Here is a 21,940-nt window from a genome sequence, read left to right on the forward strand (position 1 = left end):
AACTAAAATTATTATTTTTTCTTTAGTTATTTGTCCCTGAGTGAAAGAATTGTATTTAATTTTGAACAAGCAATGTTAGTAAGTAGGGTTATAAAACTAAAACCATAAAAAAGTTACTTAAAGTTAACTGGATTTAAAATAGATAGATAAAAAACTTAAAAAGATTAGATTTACCTGAAATAAAATTTTAAATGAAATTTAAATTAAAATAAAATAAAAACTATACAGACTACTAAAAATGACAACAAAGTAACTAAGAATGTACAATTAAAATAATAAATATATGTAATAAATATTAAAAACTAGTGCTAACAAAATAGCAGTTTAGTGTGTAATTTAATGTCTTGTGGCTATCCTTTCTCAACAGTGTAATTTTAACATTTAAAATTCATGTGCAGGGCGAACTGTTAGTCTGTTACCATAAAAGCCATTTTTGGCCATTTACAAATTGAGGGATGAGTCAATTTTCTCTAGCACCAAAAGATAGAGACCTTATTTTATTCTGAACTCTTCCAAATTTATGCTACCCTGTTTTCATCCACTTGTATTGTTAAAGCCTTTATAGAAGTTCTTCTGTACAAAAACATTATCTGAGCTGCTGTGTTTCCAAGTGAAACAGGATAATCATTGAGGATAAATCTAGGCCATTAGATTTTAAACATCAGGAATTGATTGGATAGTGAATTATGGCCAGAATAGAGCCTGGAAGAACAAATTAAGAGGGTTTGGTGATGTCAACAGAAAGGAAATTTGTTTCATTGCCAGAGGAAGTGATTAGATTTTGATGCAAGATTATGAAGACGATATGTTTTAGTCTTTGAACTAACGTGCACTGATGAATCCTTCACAGTAAGATCGAAGCGTGCGTTAAGAATGCAAATAGGGTCAATTTAACAATGAAACCTGCAATAGGCTATTCTGGAAGAATGAACGGCAGCTTGCATTAAATTAAATGTCATAACAATTGCTCGTTGTCCATATCATAACGGTCATCGGTGTCAGAACTGAAACATGCCTGCCGATTGTCACGTTTAATTAAGATTACTTTAAATAGAAATACGGATCTGTCCAGTCGCCTAAGGTCTGCACGTGTCCGCCTATTTCTGATTAATTAAATAGATCTGAAAAAGCTCCAAAGTGACACCAGACAGCCTTTTCTTACACACACACACACAAACACTCTCTCTCTCTCTCTCTCTCTCTCTCTCTCTCTCTCTCTCTCTGGTTTTGGCTCATTAGTCGGGTCTTGTTTATATTCTCCTCATGTTTGCTCCTCTCTGTTGAAAGCTGGACACCTGACAACTGGCACGCGACAGAGAAAGAGAGAGAGAGAGAGCGAGAGAGGCTGATAGAATATGAAAGGCGAGAGGCAAAACGCTCGGATCAGTGAGAGATGGAGCAATTTAGAAGCTGTAAAATAAAGGGAGAGAGCGAGGCGTTGAGGGAGGGAGGGAGGAAGAAAGAACGGGGGAGAATTTACACGAGAGCACCGAGTGCGTGAGGGGAGTCTGTCTGGCACGTGAGGACAAAAATAGACTTCTGCGAGCTAAATATAGCGCAGATCACAGCACGAGCGAGATGGAGAGAGTAAGAAAGGACTCGCCCGCACTTTTGGAAATGATTTCTGAAGGAGCACACCCTCCTCCATCCAGCGGCTCCGTTTCGGAAATCTATTTTCGACGTGCACGAAATTTAACATCTATCATTCAAATGAGAGCAGTAGGACTCACTTTAAAAGCGTGCATAATTCAGAGGGAAGGCTCTCAACGTGATGTGTATTTATAGGCGCAGCCTACGAGAAAGTATATTTAGAGTTTCTTTTGTCGATCAGACACGTCTGGGGGTCTTTGGCACGTATGCGTTCGTCTGTAAGGACTGGAACACATGAACGCTCGACTAAAGCATTGCACGAGCGCTCGTCCCCATGAAAATGCTTAAAGTCAACTGGCAATTGCAAGCCATTGTGGCTATGCATTGTAAACAGTTTACTTTTGCTTCTAAACTATTGAAATGTTTTGGAAAGAAGTGATGCATTTATTTGATCAAAAATACAGTAAAAACAGTAATATTGTGAAATATTGCTACAATTTAAAATAACTTTTCTATATCTTAAAATGTTATTTATTCAAGTGATGCAAAGCTGAATTTTCAGCATCATTGCTACAGTCTTCAGTGTCACATGATCCTTCAGAAATCATTCTAATATGATTTGCTGCTCAAGAAACATTTCTGATCATTCTACTTACCATTTTTGTTGAAACTGATAAAGGATTTTAAATTGAAAGTTCAAACTAATCTTTCGAATCTTTTTGGAATTTAATGCACCCTTGGTGAATAAAAGTATTAGTTTATTATTATTATTTTAAAAAGGAAGTGTATATGTTATTTGAGCTTCCATATTTCCAGGTGAAGCAGAAAACTAGAATATAGTATGGCAGCACTTGACTTTAGCCAACAGAACTGGAATGGATTGGTGTTCTGTACGAGAACAATGTTTGTCAGAATAAGATTGGTAACATGCATTAAAGATGTAAATGATTTCACACTGGCGTTATTATGTTTGAGCATGTAAACGCAGTGTGAATAATTACTCAAAAGCTGTGGAATTTCATGACTATAAATAGCTGAAAACTGACCATAGAAGAAGATTATTTACACTAATGACTGCTATATCATTATTTTCTCAAGGTATTGCATTATGAACTTGTGATCTGACACATTTCAGAATGCACCAATGCATGAAATTAAACAGCTGGAAACATTTGCATTCCTTTTGCAGACCTTTTTTTTGGACTTGAAAGTGTGCATGCAAAAGTATCCAATGAAAAAGTACCACCTTTTTGCATGCGACAAATGATGGTATACTTCCAAAAAATGTCAATACCATACAAATTTTTGGTCCTTTTTTTGTATGCATTGATATAAAAATCTTGCAAAAAGCAGTAGAACATATATGATAATGACTGCTACAGTCACGTGTGTATGCGCACAATGGAATGCATGGCTTTGTGGTTTGTGAACCAGAGCGTGGGTGTCTACAGAAGATGGATTGAGACGGATGTGTCTACCTGCAGTAATGGATGAGCTGATCCAGGCTTGGCTAAACGAGTAATGGATGGGAAGAGTCAAGTCTGTCTAAATGCACACAGAGCCCATCTGTGATGACTGACGGGTCATCAGCGTCTCCCAGAGCAGACCATGTGTCATTGTTCCACATCCTCGAACAAAAATCACTGCAATTCATAATCTTTATTTGTGCAGAGGTAACAAAATACTATTGTTTACCATTCTGTAAATCTGAATGCAGAAACATTGGGGGAAAAAATGCGTGAATTGCCCTTCAGGGGCTACTCTTTACTCATGTAAAGTGTCGTCCTATCAGGCATCAAGTGCTTGTTTTGCAAGTCAAATCTGAGATGATGATAGAAAAAACTCCGGAATTTGAGTCACGTATTAAATTACAAGACTGGATTTTGATTTGTGAACAACAATTCCAGACCACTGAGGCTAATAAAACATTATGCAGAGATTCGCTTGTCACAAAGTGATGACAAACCTGAAATATAAGCTCAAAACTGACAGTATCCTAACTAAAATGAAAGCTACAGGGGACATTGCTGGTACCCTCAGCTTTATGTCAAGATTGTTGCCAGAAACAGAGAAAAACAAGCTTAATCTGAGCAAACAACTACATTTTTAAAACATATCCACAAATTCAATGATCCACTGAATAAAGTATTCAAGATCGCCGGCTTGCTAAATAGTGTGAACAACAGGAATTGTTTCGCAAACGTGAGTCATTTAATGTTATTTAGTGGATTAAATGCTTGCCTTTTCACGTGACCAAAATGTGCAGTGCATCTGTGATTCAAATCTCATAACAAATCTGTTTTGTTGTCACTAACAGGTCCAAAACGGATGAGCTTGCTTATTGATTTCTCTGATAGTGCTTGTATCTGCACCGTTCTTATAAATCGTGATGCTTGGGGCTAATCAAAGTTGATTGAAGTCATGCAGTTTGTCAAAAGTGGCTGTTTTTTTCCCAAATTTGTTCAAATCACTCCCAAGCACTATCCATCCATGCATTGTCTTGTGGATGTTATGCAGTTGTATTCTTTAATATACATTCAGTACTATTTGCTTTGTAAGTTGCATTGTGTTGTGCAATTCATGCAATTTAACTTTTAAAGATACAAATCATTTGTTTTAGGAGGTTGTATTTAAAATGCTAAGAAATGCTGCCTCTAGGGAGTAAATCTTGAAAGAACTTTATCTTTAAGTTTAAGTCAAGATCATGCGTTTCAATTTTACATGATCATTTGTTTCTAGCCGATGCTTTTCTTAACAAAGCGACTTTAAAATCACATGGATCATGGCTATTACCAGGAGAAGTTGCTGACAGTACACAATGCATGCGTGTTAAAATGCAAGGAGCAACTAAAACACATTAAACTTCTAATCATGTCTTCTGAAGACACTTTTAAACGATGTTACTATTACACTGCTCTGAAAGAATCCCTATAGATAGAGTCTTTAAAAAAAGAGAGAATAATTTCTGCATTTAAAGTATTTGTTAAATATTCCTTTGTGACTTTTACTTTTCTCTTCAATTCTCAGTGTTCAATAATTCTGGTGTCCTCAGATGATCCATAGTTCCATCCAATGTTCCATCCATCCAACCATTACATTAAACTTCAAATCATGTCTTTTGAAGACACTTATGTTTACGTTGCTCAAAACGAGTCCCTTCAGGTATGAGCCATTTTACTAAGAACATTTAACTAAAGATCTTTTCTGCTTTGAAATTTCTCTCTTAGACTTTTACTTTTCACCTAAATTCACTGTGTACAAAAATTCTGCTGTCCTCGGGTGATCTATGAGGCTTTTTGTAGTCTTGAGTTGAAAATGAAATTCTGCCTCACCCTATGATTTCTCCTGGTTTTAGGAAAACATGGATGATTTGAGCACCTTGTAGGAAAGTATCTCCATATTGCATCCATCAATATTTCAGGACTGAGGTCGTACAGGGACGAAGAGCTAATGAGTGTCTTTGGAGTTTGAAATCCAGTGCATTTGGTGTGATGTGCTCGTCTGCCCCTGGTGCGAGTATTAACTTCTGCATTAAGTGTAAAGTTTAGGGTTGAGAAGAGCTTTAGCGCTCCTGCCAGCTGGTAATTAAAGGAACATAGTGAAAAGGACGGGCTATGGTTTTTCATTTTAGTTTTTAATGAATCAGGGTTAGATTGTGGAATTATGTGTATTTCAAAGAATTAATAGATTGGTTTTGGAAAAGTTCTAAATTATTATTGTTTTTTCACAACGCTTCCCCTGAATTACTTTGATCTTTGTCGAATACATTAACTAAAGCTACATTTCTCATCATGCTGCATGATGAAACTTCATTATGGATTTAGAGCTTTTTTGAAAACATTATGGTAAAATAACAGCTGGTGGTTCAAGTACTGTTGGCATCACATCCAACATATAAGGAGAATTCAATAAAAGGAGAGTGTCCACTTTAGATAATTGTCAATTGAGACAATTCAGTCCCATTCATATACATTATTATTCACATTAGTCTTGATAATTTGTGATGCATTCATCCATCCATCCATTGTTCTATACATCCATCTGTTGTTCTATCTATCTATCTATCTATCTATCTATCTATCTATCTATCTATCTATCTATCTATCTATCTATCTATCTATCTATCTATCTATCTATCTATCTATCTATCTTCCATCACTCCATCCTAAATCCATCCATCATAAAACTCATCTGCTTTTGTGCATGAAATAAAATAAAAAGTACAGCTGTTTACTAAGTAAACTGACCAAAACATTAGATTAATTTATCACTTAACTTGTTCCATAAGAATAAATATTTGATAAGCTCAGTCTCTTTTGTACCACCAACAGTCACATAAAAGAAGGCCAGCACAGACCGAACACTGCCTCAGGAAACACCTCAACGTCTCATTCTTCAAGCAGCTACCAACATGCTGTGAAATTTCTCAGTTCACCAGGTAAATCCGCAGCCAATTAGGAACCGTGCCAGCGTGGACTGCATAACACTGCGCGTGGTCAGAGAGGATTGCCTGATCAACAGAATCAGGAGCCGCACTACGCTGCACATCTGCCTTTAAAACGGCAACTAGAGATTGCTTTCGTTTCATGTATTGATTTTCCATTGAGCGGACTTCACAGTTAATAAACACATATAGTTTGTATTACAAAAAAACTAATTCTTCAGAGCCATTCTAGGTTTTGTCCATCATTAGTCTTGCATAATGTCGTTTATCCTAAAGCAGTGCATCAAATGCATGAACCTGCTGAAGCCGCATGACGCTGGTGTGCCTATTTTTCATTCAGGACGGTTACACTCAGTGCTTAATTTGTAAATTGCGAGGTCCCGGAACAAAGCGGGGTAACGGATTACAGGAGGAAGAGGTAACGGAGCACTCGCGCAATCACATTGCTGGACCAGTTTAAGTGATATTAAGAGCGTGCACCAGTTGGATTTAGTCTGTAAGGTCATGAATAACATGGAAATGCCATGCGACTTTAAAACAACAATTTCCAGTACTAAAAACGTTTTGAAAAAGTTGTGGAATTTTATTTTTCAAATCTCTGTATGTGGGTGTGGCTATATCCCATTTGAATAATAAAATAAATCAACACAAACTATTAGATTAAAGGCAGGGTAGGTAATAAATGTATAAACAACTTTCTTCCAAATTTGTTTAAACTTTCTATATCAATGCATAATTAAAATATAAGTACTCTGATAAAAAAAGTATAAAAATCGAGTGACTCTAGACCGTTTAATCTGTATTAAACACAGCTCATTATTTCCATTTCAGGATGAAACATAGGCGACTGTCACTCTCTCGCAACCATGGCAACCACCCTTTTGCCACACATGACCTGCCCACTTGCGCGCGCACGTTTGATTTGAGGAATTCAAGAGGCACGGATCCTAGGAATACCAAAACAATGGCAGAGAAACAGCAAGCAAAATTCACAGTACCAGCCTATGCAGTTAGTGAAGGCAAACCAGGCAAAAAAAGGAAGACAGTAACAGTACAAGAAAAGGCAATGAACAAAAAGTCTTTGGATAAACAAAGAAATAAAACGCGAGTTAATATCGGCGTGGCTTTCCAGCGATGGCGAGAACTGAGGGAACTCAAGGGGCTGAAAAGTGACTCCTTGATGGCTTTATTTCTGCTGGACAGGTAAATCTTTCTTTTTGTATTTTGATCATACATATTTCTTTGTTTATTTTTTCATGAAGCATGTGTCATTAGCACACGTAGCTGCGTAATATAGCTAACATAACATTACTTAGCCAGCCGTAGTAGAGGCTTTGGAAGGAGCCCAGAAGGGAGGGGGTGGAGTGAATTGAAATAATGAGCTGTCTTTAAAACAGTCCTGAGAGTTCTACAGACACTCGATTTTTATACTTTCTTTTTCAGACATTTTAATTATGTATTGATATATAAATAGAGTTTAAACAAATTTGGAAAAAAAGTTTTTTATACATTTTTTTTACCTACCCTGCCTTTAAATCAGTCAGTCGAACCAGTCTTCGAATCCATGAACTCTCTCGGAGAGCGCTTCTCATCAGCGCATCTCGTCTGTAGCTAGGCTACTAAAGCGACCTGCTGCGCGCTGAGATACAAGACTCACTCGCATTTCGATCGGAACAGCTGACAGAACTGTCACTTGACTAATCAGGTAATTGTTGCATTGTCACAAAATGTATAATTTGAACACCTATTAATCATTTTAAGCCATTTGGTACTCGTGCGCTCCACAGGCTGTATTATGTGCCCCTCACAGTCACATCCAAAGCTCACGCGTATAAAGCTGCCTCGCGAGTATAATATAGGCTACGAGTTATTTTTCATAGTTTTTTTTTCAGCATCCAAATACAAACAATGTGATGTCTGATGGATTTTGACAAATAAAAGTTTCATGGCACACTCTGCTAAAATACAGGGGGGGGCAGAACAATCAATAATTAAACAACACTTCTTGTGTTGTATCACACACGTGCAATTAAAATATAAAAACAAGCTCAAATGGAGTTAACAAGGTCTTTGGCCAGCGAATGAGGAGATCTGTGTTTTGTCTGCATCTAAGGCAAGTGCAGCGCATTAAATGCCATCATCACCTTTTACAGGTTAGGGTATAACGTAAGTTTTTTCTTGTTGTTTAATACACTTAGCCAAAATCTCATGATATAAACGATTAAGCAAAAAACCTTCTTCTCAAGTCGTCAAGCACACACAAACAATAGCCTTAACAAACAGTGTTTGAGTAAAGAAAATGATGTAGCTACTATTCAAACAGTTATTTGTTTACCCTTGCTTTGCAGATAAGCGGAGATCTGTCTCCTCCAGGCTGTGCGCGCGCGTCAATCTGAGTGAAGGCGCGTGAAGTGAGAGCTTGAGGATCCAGTGGCATTACAAGGTTTTACAAGCTCCTTTAAATACTTATCATTGGTTAAATATTTCTAAAACCCTGTGATTTAAAATAATAATAACAAATTATAATAGAGATATTAATTTTGGATAATTTTTCACGGCACACATCTGGCTATTCTCTGTCTGCCGCACGGAAACTCCGCCCCTGGAGGAGGGGGATCCGCCAAAATGAGGTGCCGTATCGGATTTCGGACTTGTTCCGGCACAAATTAAGCCCTGGTTACACTGGCAAAGAAAATTGTTACTTCCAATTTGGAGACATTATTGCAAATTTATTTTACGTAAACTGTCATCAGTGTTTAGCAGTTGTTTGTTGTTGTGTGTGCACTGGTGGACAGGACAGCCAGCCAGAGATGTAATATTTGTTTGGATGATATATCTTTATCAGTCTTGGCTTACTGAACCCTAGTGACACTGTGTGTGTGTGTGTGTGTGTGTGTGTGTGAAAGTGAGACACAAACGCCAGCTGGAGCTAAAGTCTCAGACAGTTGAATGATTGACCTCTTTGACTTCAGCTATCCTCTGGTTCTCTCTCTCTCTTTTTTTCTCTAACACATAAATTCTATCTTCCAGTTAAAGATAAAGATGCCTGGTTTCCTTCCAGAGCCAAAAGTTAAAGATCCTGCTGGAAAGTGGCAGAATGTAAGCAGGGCGTTTACTTTGGGAAAAATGGTTTACTCAGCCAAAAATTAAAAGTCTGCCAATGTTTATTCACATTCACGTCATTCCAAATGACTTTCTTTCTTCTGCAGGACATAAGAAGTGAATGTTCTGTAAATATAAAAAAAAAACAACAACATAAAAGTTTCATTAATGTAGTCGAGCTTTGTTCCAAAACTTCGATAGCTTTATTTCAAGTCACTGAGAAACAAACATATGTAAGATCCAAATTTGGTTAATTTCCAGTGGATACTCACATAACTTTAGTTTGGTGAGAGGAACAGACTGTAGCACATCTTGAATAAATTAATAAAAGCATTTGTGACCTTTTCATTTTGCAATTCAGACCTTTTTTGAAAGCTATAAATGCATAATTGTGAGATATAAACTCATAACTTTGACCTTTTCTTGCAATTTTGATTTACAAATTTTTTTTTTCTGCCACAGAAAATGAAAAGAAAAATGATAATTGTGATTTTTTTATCTCACAATTTAGAAAAAAAACAATTGAGAGATATAAACGCAGATTTGTGACTTATGTCAATTTTGACTTTTTCTTAGTTCAGACTTTTCCCTCAGTTTTTTCTTCATTGAGACAAAAAAGTTGGAATAAACAGATAAAAACTTAGAACTGGGAGAAAAAAATCAGAATTGTGTGATAAGTTTCTATTACCTTTAATTTTTCTATCCATTGGTGGAAACAAGCTTCCATCTTGCTTCCATACATAAAGCATGTGAGTCTTTCACAAAACTTTTATGGTAGTTTTTGCATAATTTTGCAGCTTAGAAATTTTTTTCACTTTCATTATATGGACAAGAACATTCATGAATTTGCTTTCCATGTTCCACTGAGGAAAAATATGATGACAGAGTTTTCATTTTTGGGGTGTGCTATTGCACCATCACACGCTGGAGTGATGGACAGTGGTAAAGGCATGTGGCAGACCTTGTCAAAATCCTCCAATGAGAAAGGACTGGTGGCCTGCAGTGACAGATGTGTGTATGGTGTAATAGCTAGAGACAGACACATGGCACAGCTGGGAACCATACTAGTGTGTGTGGGGCTCAGTTTCAATGCTGTCTGGTGTGCATAAAAAGCCTTTTTATCATTTCAGATATTCAGATTTCAGGCCCAAAATATAAAAACAAGACATTGGTAACAGAATTCTGGTAGTTAAATTGCACATTATAATTTATTATTTTTTTTGTTTAACATACACTGCTATTCAAAAGTTCCCAAACATCTATTTTAAACAAATTTATTCCTGTGATCAAAGCTGGATTTACAGCATAATTCCTCCAGTCTTCAGTGTCACATGATCCTTCAGAAATCTTTTTAATATGCTGATTTGCTGCTCAAGAAACATTTTTATTATTATTGACAACAGTTATTTTTTGACAACAAATATTTTCAAGATTGATTGAATAGAAAGCATTATTTTAACATTTTAAAATTAATAGAAATTATACAATTACAAATGTCAAATGTCTTCTTGCTGAATAAAAGTAATAATTTCTTTAACACACACACACACACACACACACACACACACACACACACACACACACACACACACACACACACACACACACACACACACACACACACACACACACACACACACACATTAATTTATTCTGTATTACACAAAATAAATGACCAAATCAGTCAAATAACACTACTTTTTGAGAATGATTTGTGTTATTTGTGAAGTTCCTGTATTATAAATTTTATTTATTTATTTTTGTGATTGGATATCGATTTCATTGTTAAATATACTAAATTGAGGATGTGACAGGCTGGGTGTGTTCTTTTTTTTTTTTTTTTTTTTACTTTTATTGAACCACCAATGTTTATGAACAGATTTACTAGACAACAGATCAATATTTTGTTGAACTATATGCATGCAAAAGAAACATGGCTCTATATGGTTGAAGAAAAAACTGATAAGTTACAGTAATGGAAAAGGTCTTTTATATATTCTTTACTGGGCAATATTACATTTGCAACAGGTTTTTTCTTTCCTCAAGCAATCCATGTGCCATTTCAATCATGAGAGGGCTCAGACCTCTTTGTGAGAAAATGTTTTAACATTTTATTGCATGAAGTAATCAATAAAGTACCTAGGGAGGTCTGTTCTCTCTCAAATCCTTATCTTCGGCTCTTTCCGTTTCCCTTCAGGAAATATTCAAGGTGTTTATTTGCTGAAAATCTTCCCCTCTGCCTTTGCACTTGTATTATAGTGCAAGGAGTCATGTGGACTGTTTTCATTGTATGTATACAGTCTCAGACGGCTCCAAAATATATTTTAAATATATGTTGAAATCGGTAAATTTCAATTAAATATATTCTAGAAAGTGAGAATATATATATTTAGTTTAAACCTCCAAAGTATATTTTAAAACCTATTTCAAGGACAAGAAAACATTTCCAATTTTACAGTAGCCTACATTTTATACAAACATGCATACAAGTAGTGATATTGTATTTTTATTTTATTGCAAAATATGTTCCTTGCTGATCTTATGCTATGTTAATGTTCACAGAGTTTTTCTTTAAATGTAAATACTTGCCCATTTTTTGTACATTTTGAAATATATTTAAAAATGCATTTGAAAATTTGGATCTCTTGTGTAGGCAAACTATGTAGATTTGGAATGACATGAGAGTGAGTAAATTATTACAGATGTTTATTTTGATTGAACTACTCTCTCTTGTTTTAGCATTACATAGAAAAATAGTTTGTGTCTAAGCAATTGTAACAAACATGAAAAACTGAGTACAGTCAGCTGCAAATATAATACATCACTACACGAGCCTGTGACCTTCAGATCGGTTGGTGTGCAGATAGTACACTTCTTTACTAATAAACACAAATGTGTGTGAAACACTTTTCAATTGTTAAGCCATTCTACCTGTTTAAGTCCTTTAAGCTGAGGAGTCTGTTACACAGCCCAACTCATTTACTCACATCCTTTGGTTCTCATGCACTCATTCACAGGTTGACATGAGCAGGTCAGCATGTGGGTCACAGTCCTGACGTCATTCGGTGCGGAGAGCTCGTGTCCTCATTAGCAAACACACCTCTAATGAGTCACTCGCTCTGGAAAGATGAGCGTATTTGGGTAATGTGCACTTCTAGATGGGAACTTCCCATTGACTTTGTTCTTAAATGAAGCCAATTACTGGCGTTTGGTAACATTAGCATTGCTTTTATTGTCCAGACTTAGGGTTAGGGATTTGTTCAAAACACCTGAATCGTATAGTACATTTACACAACAATAATTGCACTAGAAACTGAAAGGTTTTCCTTTGCAAATTAGAATTTTTTTTACATACAGATGACAATCTGTTTTGAGACTTGAAGCTATAAGCTTGAAGCTTTAACCTGGGCCAGTAAGCAACCAACTAGTTTAACCTAGCAACCGCATAGCAACACACTGGTAATAAGACACTAACATGATTGTGACAAATTTTGTATAGGCGAACATAATCATATTCAACAACGTAAAAATCCTTTACATGTTTTCCTTGAAGGGAACTTCTTGGTCTGGCGAAGATCAACAAAAGCTAACATTATATTATTGTACATCTACTGATTTCTGTTGGTCTGTATGACTGTTTATCCATCTAGCTCTGTTTCTCTTACTTTCACATGACTGAAAGATAAACAAATAACTCCCTTGACATCTGACCGCTTCTTTTTTGGTGTTCTTGTTATTTGTTCATCGATGAGTTCCAGGAGTAACCGTGCAGTGATTTGCGTTATTTACCTCAGTGAGCCAGTCTCGGCTGAAAGAGTGTTTAGGTTTCATCTTCTGTTGCGGGGCCTGTTGTTAGCATTCAGTGGAGAGTTGTTGTCGGAAAAAAACAACAAACTACACTCATCTACAACAATCCTTATCTCCCAGGAGTCCTCAGTGCTGCGCTGCTAGGACCAATCAATGAAAGTCTGCATTGCTATCTGTACCGCTCTGCGTGTATAACACACATCCAAAACAAATATCCAACAAACTAGTGCTCAGTAAGCCTGTTCTCCACAATGTGCTCCTTCATACATCACCTGCTAAGTCTAAAGTCGTATCAGCTCGTTCCAGATCAGGTCATTATAGTTCTCGAGATATTCCACACTCTCCTAAAATATTCATGGAGCAGCTTGTGTTTAGCATGTCAGTTGGTACTTAATGGCAATTAATAGCTTCACATGATGAAGTGTATTTTGAAAAATTCATGACTGAGTACAGATGCTAGCTAGTTTAGCTGTTTATCAAGCAGACTGCAATTTGTAGCAACACTGTCTGTCTCAGGAAATCCTCTCAATGCTTTTCAGATATTTATGTGGTTTTCAAGCTAATGTTCATTTTGAATTGGGCTACTTTTACACTGTTTCTGTAGGGTTTCTTTTTTAGTCCATTGCTTATAATGACACATCACATGCTTGGATGTTCTGGGTTACTACGGTGTTCTGATTAGTTACCAGGTGGTTGCTAAGGTTATCTGGGTGGTACTAATGTGTTTGCTATGGAATTATGAGTGGCTATTAAGTGGTTCCAATGGTGTTTTGAGGTAGAGTTTGACTCCTAACCCTAGGGTTGTGGGTTCAAGCCTCGGGCCGTCAATACCATGACTTAGTTGCCCTTGAGCAAGGCACCAAACCCCCAACTTCTCCCCGGGCGCCGCAGCATAAATGGCTGCTCCAGGTGTGTGTTCACTGCTCTGTGTGTGTGCACTTTGGATGGGTTAAATGCAGAGCACGAATTCTGAGTATGTGTCATCATACTCGGCTGAATGTCACGCCACTTTATGTGGTCACTAGGGATTTTCAGATTGTTGCTACAGTGTTGTAGGTGGTTCTGGGTGATTATTAGTGGCTTACTAGGCTATAGAATACCCAAGATGTGTCACTCATATAGTCTTGTATGGGGAAAAAGGCAACGCTCAACATGGCTGCTCTATCGAAAGAACCCCCGCCCTCTGAATAAAAGAGCCAATCGCTAATTGGTAAAGTCAGTGTGTCACTGCAGCTGCTGTTAGAAATCCCAATTGCTATAGAAACAGCCATCGTTCTAAGAATGTGCACTTAGGACTAGTGTTGTCAAAAGACGCAGTACTTTGGTACTAAAAAAATGAAAATTATCGGTACCGAATACTGAAATTTTGGTACCGTGACAACACTAGGACTGCTCATGCACACTGGTTGATCTAGCCTGAAAAATCATCTTTTTAATGCAATTGGAGCAATAAGGAACAGCATTTATGAGGCAGTTGTTGTCAGATTTCATTGGTGATTTCAAATATTAAATCTAATCATAAGCTTTTTGAACAGTGTTTTAGAATATGATGTTTTTCCATTCAAAGAGATAGGAAGTGCACTTGCATGCCCGAGAGGCATTTCAAAGATGGCCACCGAGTGAAATTAATTGTCTTAAAGGGACTTTGGCAGCTAGAGATTACTAAGCAGTTGCTATGATGTTCTAGGTGGTTAATATGATGTTGTAGTAGGTGGTTACTAGTCTGCTAAAGTTGTTACTACAGTATTCTAAATCCTTACTGTGGTAACTACAGTGCTCTGATTGGTAACTAAAGTGTTCTGAGTGGTCCCAGTATTATGGTATTATGAGGAGTTCCTAGAGGGTTTTTAAGTGGATACTAGGTGATTGCTCTGGTTTTCTACATGGTTACGAGACAGCAGCTTTCTGACCCAAGAAAAACACCCACATCCATGTCTCTGTGATGTCCAATTTTTTGTCAATTTTATTATTTACCAGGCAAAAACAACTGTCTGATTGCTAGTTCTCAGAATAAAGTGGGTGATGTTCAAATCACTATAGTTCTATATATTAACACAGTAACACAGCTTTGTTAATAAATGTTCATGACATTAAAACACTAAACAAATCTTCAAATCTACCCGTAATTTTGCTTCACTTTGTGTTGCCTAACAGCAAATTAATACTAATATACTTTTAGGATGGTAAATAAACCCAAGTATGAAGGACAGGCCGCCGCCATCTAGAGCAATGAAAATGCGCGCGCAGTGTCTGGGGAGCTCACTGACGTCCGGGCGTCTCGAGGGGCGTGCGGATGTTCAGAAGAGCTTCACGACAGTATCGGCAGTGACGGGTGACTGAAGAAGCCTTGGTGTCCTTTCAGATAAAAGCTAATTACACAGAGCGCATGCAGCAGGTCGTAACAGAGAGACGAGAGAGGACGTCCAGCTTTAATATCACTGTGCGCGTCCGTGTGTGAGGAGCTGTCACTGCTTCCACTGATGGATTTATTGTGTAAATCACATTTATTGTGATTTATTGCTAATCTGCCGTACTTCATTAGAAGCTTTGAAATATAATTAAGCTAATTAATTAAAACAGTCCACTTCAAAGTCATACATAAAACACACATGCGCACGGCACACGTCTGCCGAAGTAATTAACGTCTTCAGCAACATTAATATCAATATATTTCAAATGACCGGAACCTTTTGAACTAAAATATTAAACATATTTAATTAAGCACAGAACAGGGGAACTACAGGAGGGTGGGATATAAACACGGACCACTAGCTCTGAACAGATACTCGCGCACACTCACCAGGAGTTTTATCATAGCAGACGTCCCTGTTGTGGACACAATTATTCTCTGATTATTGTGGTGCAAAGCCTTTGAAAAGTTATTAGCAGTTTCCCCGTCCTTTGCATAATGACATTTGGATCATATTAATTCGTAAAGATGCTCTAAATCATAATTTCTTTTGCACATACAGACAGTGTCCTCTACTTATCTGACCGTTCTTGAAATGCCAAACTCTTTCTCTCTTCTTATCTGTTACAGATTTAATCAGTGGCAGCTCAAGACAATTTTGATTGGGGGGCAATGGGGGTCCTGGTCATTTCAAGGGGGGTCTCATGAAAACCAACAAAAAATACAGTGGACACGGCTAATAACTGCATATTACTGCTACTAAACAACAAAAACAACACAGCATATCAACTACTTTGTTTTTAATTAAATAATCAATTGCAGTTTGCAAACAATATGCTCAAACTTTAAATGGTTGGTTCACCCAAAAATTTTAATTATGTCATTAATGACTCGTAAGACCTCCGTTCATCTTCAGAACACAGTTTAAGATATTTTAGATTTAGTCTGAGAGCTCTCAGTCCCTCCATTGAAAATGTATGTACGGTATACTGTCCATGTCCAGAAAAGTAATAAAAACATCTTCAAAGTAGTCCATGTGACATCAGAGGGTTAGATAGAATTTTTTGAAGCATCGAAAATACATTTTGGTCCAAAAATAACAAAAACAACAACTTTATTCAGCATTGTCTTCTCTTTCGGGTCTGTTGTGAGTGCGTTCACTGCAGTTTGTGATATCCGGTTCACGAACGAATCATTCGATGTAACCGGATCTTTTTGAACCAGTTCACCAAATCGAACTGAATCATTTTAAACAGTTTGCGTCTCCAATAAGCATTAATCCACAAATGACTTAAGCGGTTAACTTTTTTAACGGGGCTGACACTCCCTCTGAGCAGGGCCGTGCAGAGACCTTTGGAGGGGCAGGTGCTCAAAGTATAAAAGGAGCACATGGAACAAGGCTTTAAATGGCGCTGTTAAAAAATAACAATACAGCAATATATTGTGATGCATTCCTTGCTGATTCGCGTATAGATATGGATGATTATGTATTGATACAACAGCAAATGCTTTGATGCAGTTTTGAAAAAGAAACAATAGAGAAGACAATTTTAAGTTTAAATTAATAATAGCTCTGGGATTAGAAACTGAAATGTCTTAAATTGTCCCAACCTGACGGCTTTTTCTTCTCTGTTCTAAAGAATAACAGAACAGCGGTTATAGTAAAAACTATAGAAAACGCTCGTGCCTCTTCATTTTCCTCTTTCTCACCAGCCTCTGTCTCCTGGCTTGCTGTTCCCTGCTCTCTTTCTGTCACTTGTGCCTCTACATTTCCCTCTTTTTCTTCCTCTATCTCCATCTCCTCATTTGATCTATTACTTTCCACTCTCTGTCCATCTAGGAACAATGCTCAATTGACTATTTCAGCATTAATTTATTATTTTAACCATCACTACTACTCTTGCACCTAATCAATAAGTCCACCTTAAATATTAATACAAAACGTAAAAAAAAAATTATACACTGGAATATAGTGATTAATATTATTATTACTGTTGTAGTTGTATAAAATTGAACACTTTTGCAATGTAAACAAATGGCAGGCTACATTTTTATTAATATCCTTCACACTGCACTTTGATGTCAGATATATTATGCATTTTTAACTGACATTGATATTTTTACATTTATTTCCAGAGAGATATTATTGAGTTTACAGGCTAAAGTGGTCTTGCTGTTGTAAACACTGTTGCTATTGTAGAAAAAAAAATTGCATCACATTTAAAATATAATTATATTTTAATTAATTTCTGAATTGTTTTTATTTTTATAATGATAATCTGGGCAAAAAATCTGAATAAGCCTTACCAGTGTTGTGATAATTATTTTTAAGGCACTCTACGTGTTAAAAAATAACTAAGTACTGTAATATAATAAAAGTTTAGTCAAATAACATAAAAAAGACCAGACCCTTCGATGCCTGTGAAACTTTTCTCCCTCAAACAGCACGCTAGTGTTACTTCTACACACAGCAAAATAAACAACATATCTGCATGTTCTCACATCACATCGTTCTTGTAAAATAATAATAATTAAATCAAAATTACCACTTACCAGCTGCCGCGGTGTTGAAAATATCCTCTGGCATTTAAAAAATGTGCGTGCGGCGTGAGGAATCGTCCCGGTCGGAGGTCGTCGTCGTCAGGTGAAAGGTCGTCATGTTGGTCATTTTATTTACGGCTAAATTATTATTCATTAATTGTACTAATATTATGATTGGGCGTGGGCAGGCATTCAAAAAAGGGCATGTTATTACAAAAAAAATCGAGGAAATTTTGCTTTGACAAAAGGGCACATAAGGGGCAAAGGGGAAGGTGCTCAAGCAAGCCGGTTCTTTCGGACAGTTCGATCAAATAAACCAGTTGAAAAAAAACTGTCTCGATGTAATATCATTGGCGATGACTGCCCTTCATTCAAGCCTTCGGTTTATCCGCGCTCATAACATTAGCACAGAATCAGTTCAGAATCAGTCACCAAAAGAATCAGTTCGGTTCAGATGCGCTGTGTGTCATTCTGCTTCACGCTGAATAACGCATGCGCAGTATCATCAGCTCCTCGGTTCTCGAATCGGACACGTCAGACAGAAACGGTTCTTGGTTCAGTGTACGAATAAATGTCTAAATAATTATTTATTATTGTTCTGCGTAGTTTGAAGAGATACATTTTTGAATCTTTATCTCGGATATATATATATATATATATATATATATATTTAATCAGGAAGAGGGTGGGGGGGTAAAATGGGGGGTCAAGGCGTTTTTTGGCAGGGTCTTGAGACCCCCAAGACCCCTCCTGGCGCCACTGGTGGATTTAATACACTTTATTGGCATGATAAACTATTGTACAGTTGTACCGCTAACACAATTAGAGTTTTAACGCTGTTTTTTATGCATACCTCAATGCTAAAATGAGTGTTGGGTTGTAGTTTGTCATAACATTGCATTGCTGTATTTTATGCGGTTAACACATTGCTACTGTATGTGGTTGCTATGGTGTTTTGAGTGGTTGCTATGGTGTTTTGAGTGAAATCTAATGCTGTATAGTAGATACTGCATTTGTTTTGAAACTTGCTTCGTGACCATTTAAAAATACATTCTACATGGACTTTTCAGCAATGTAAGATCACATAAATTTAAAGGGGTCATATGACGTTGCTTAAAATAACATTATTTTGTTTATTTGGGGTAAAGAAATGTGTTTATGTGGTTTAAAGGGGTCATTTGATGCGATTTAGAGTTTTCCTTTCTCTTTGGGGTGTTAAAAGCTGTTTGTGAATAGATAAGATCCCTAAAGTTGCAAAGACTATAAAGTCTCAACCCCAAAGCAATTTTCTTCATTTACATATTTGCATTTAGCAGACGCTTTTATCCAAAGTGACTTAAAGTGCATTCAGGCTGTACATTTCTTTTCTTTTTTACCAGTATGTGTGTTTACAGTGAACACTAGTTTCTACTGTATCTCTGTCAGTCTCTCTGATATTTAGTTAAAATGAGTGCTGTCTGTCACTGTCTTTAATCAGTTCTGTGAATGACTGTATGGTCATTCTTTATAATGTAGCAACAATGTCGTTTGTAAAGTACAGTACTGTGCAAAAGCTGTAGGCACATTAGTATTTTCACCCCCAAAAAAGGTTTTAAGCCGGTTATTTATGTTCTGCTGTAGTATGTCAGTAGAAAATATCAGTTTAGATTTCCAAACATTCATTTTGCTATTAATTTTAATAATAATCTAGTGAGATTTCTGAATGCACAAGCAGTCTGACAACAGCCGGTGCTCCACACAGAGATCTCACCATCATCGAATCTGTCTGTGATGACATGAAGAAACAGATGAAACTGAGACAATCTAAATCCAGAAGAACTGTATCAACCAACGTCTTCAAGACATTTTAAGAAACCTGTCTCCAAAGCTACAGTACTGTGAGAAGTTTTAGGCACTTGTGTAAATATGCTGTAAAGTAAGGATGCTTTAAAAAATATTGTCATAAATGTATTTTATTTATCAATTAACTTCTATTAACTAAATCAAATCAATATTTTGTGTGACCAACCTTTGCATTTAAAACAGCTTTTGTCCAGGTACACTTGCACATTGTTTAAGGTTTCTTCAAGCATTTTGGAGATACAACCACAGTTCTTCTGGATTTAGTTTGTCTCAGTTTCATCTGTTTCTTCATGTCATCACAGACAGATTCGATGATGGTGAGATCAGATCTACTTGTGGAGCACCGACTGTTTGGATGTTTGGAATGTAAACTGATATTTTCTACTGACACACTACAGCAAAATATATAAATAACTGGCCGAACACCGTTCTTTGGGGTGAAAATACTAACGTGCCTAAGATTTTTGCCCAGTAGTTAAGTATATTTAAATAAGTGTAATTAAAGTATGCGTTCATATGTGTTAAGCGACGCCCATGCCTCTTGTGTACATTTCGGAGAACCAAGACAAATATTTAAATCGATCACTCAGGCATTTAAGAGGCACCAAAATGAGGCACCAAAATCTGCGTTCTGGTGCACACCGGTTCCATAGGTACTGGGTTTTGGTACCCAATCCTAGTTAAAACGGCAGTGTCTGTCAACATTTGTGGGCAGAGCATGTGGCTAATGTGACATCACATTAGCACGAAGTCAGGTAGTTGGGAGACACTGCTTATGATTTCTTGGGATTTAAAAAGGAGGTGGTGAATTTTTATCATTATATGGTGGTTGTGTACACACACTGCAAACACACAATTTTGTCCAAACACCATGCAAAAGTGGATTTTGCATAATATTTTTATTTCCCTTAGGGAAAAAGTTACATTAATAACACGCATTTTACCATACCAAATTTTGATGTTAAAAAAACACTATTGTTTATATAGAATTGTTCTAGTCTACACAATATTGAATGCAATTACATCAGAAGTAACTGTAATTACAGAAACATTAAGAGTAATCCCTTACTTTACTTTTTCAAGGTAAAGTTAATGAAACAACAGTAATTAATTACTTAGTAATGCATTACTCACAGCACTGATTACATTGTAAGAATTTTTACCATATTGTAACATGGCATAAATTTTAATAGTACTGCACTTTAGCATACAGATCCGAATTTAGCAAGGGTCTGTGATTTTTCCGGTTTCTAGATATGAGGTTTTGGACGTTTTGGCGTGAAGAGTGTAATCTCACCTAGATGAAAAAAATGCCCTCGCATGACCCTTGTGCACCTGCACACTCACACATTACAGCGTTCAAACAGATGGAGGTGTTAAAATCATCACTACTGCTAACCAATTAGAGAAGTGCCTGACACACACACAGACACACACACACACACACACACACACACACACAGACACACACACACACACACACACACACACAATACCAACGTTGCAGATTTCAGACTGCAAAAGGTATTTGGAGGATAATAAGCTGTAAAAACACAAAACAACAGATCTGGAAGTTTTTCTTTTTTTGCATCAATCAAAAGTTCGAATTTAAAACTTAACTCAATATAAATGTCTTTACTTTCATTTTTGATCAATTTAATGTATCCTTGCTAAATAAAAATATTAGGCCTAATTTCTTTTAACACATCAAACTTGTTGACTGTTTAATGTTTGTTGCTCTGTTAACTTCCATTCCAAGCGCATAACGGTAAATAGCATTTTGCTCTTTGTAAACTGAAGGATAAATCATTTTCTGTGTGCAAATCAACAGCAAGAACTTGCACTGAATCAACACTAAAAGTAATAGATGAACCTTTACTTTTGTACACATACCCTTCCTTCTTGTAACTATGAATAAACCAGTGAATCTCTTTACTACATTATTAATCTGTGTGGTACCTAATGTCTCCCTGTGCTGTGGAGATGCTTTTATGTCTACTATCGACATCAGTAAAACACTCCTACAGACGTATAGAATACCACAGAAATCACCATACAAACACACAGTGATGATGATGCTTTCAACCTGCTCAAAATTGACTATTTATCATATTTTCTACATCCATCTGCACCTTCCTGTACAGTGCGCCCCCCACATGACATAAACAGTTTATAATAAGAGATCAAGTCATGACTTCCACCAC

The sequence above is a fragment of the Carassius carassius genome, chromosome 28 (genome assembly GCF_963082965.1).
Source record: "Carassius carassius chromosome 28, fCarCar2.1, whole genome shotgun sequence".
Classification (NCBI taxonomy): domain Eukaryota; kingdom Metazoa; phylum Chordata; class Actinopteri; order Cypriniformes; family Cyprinidae; genus Carassius; species Carassius carassius.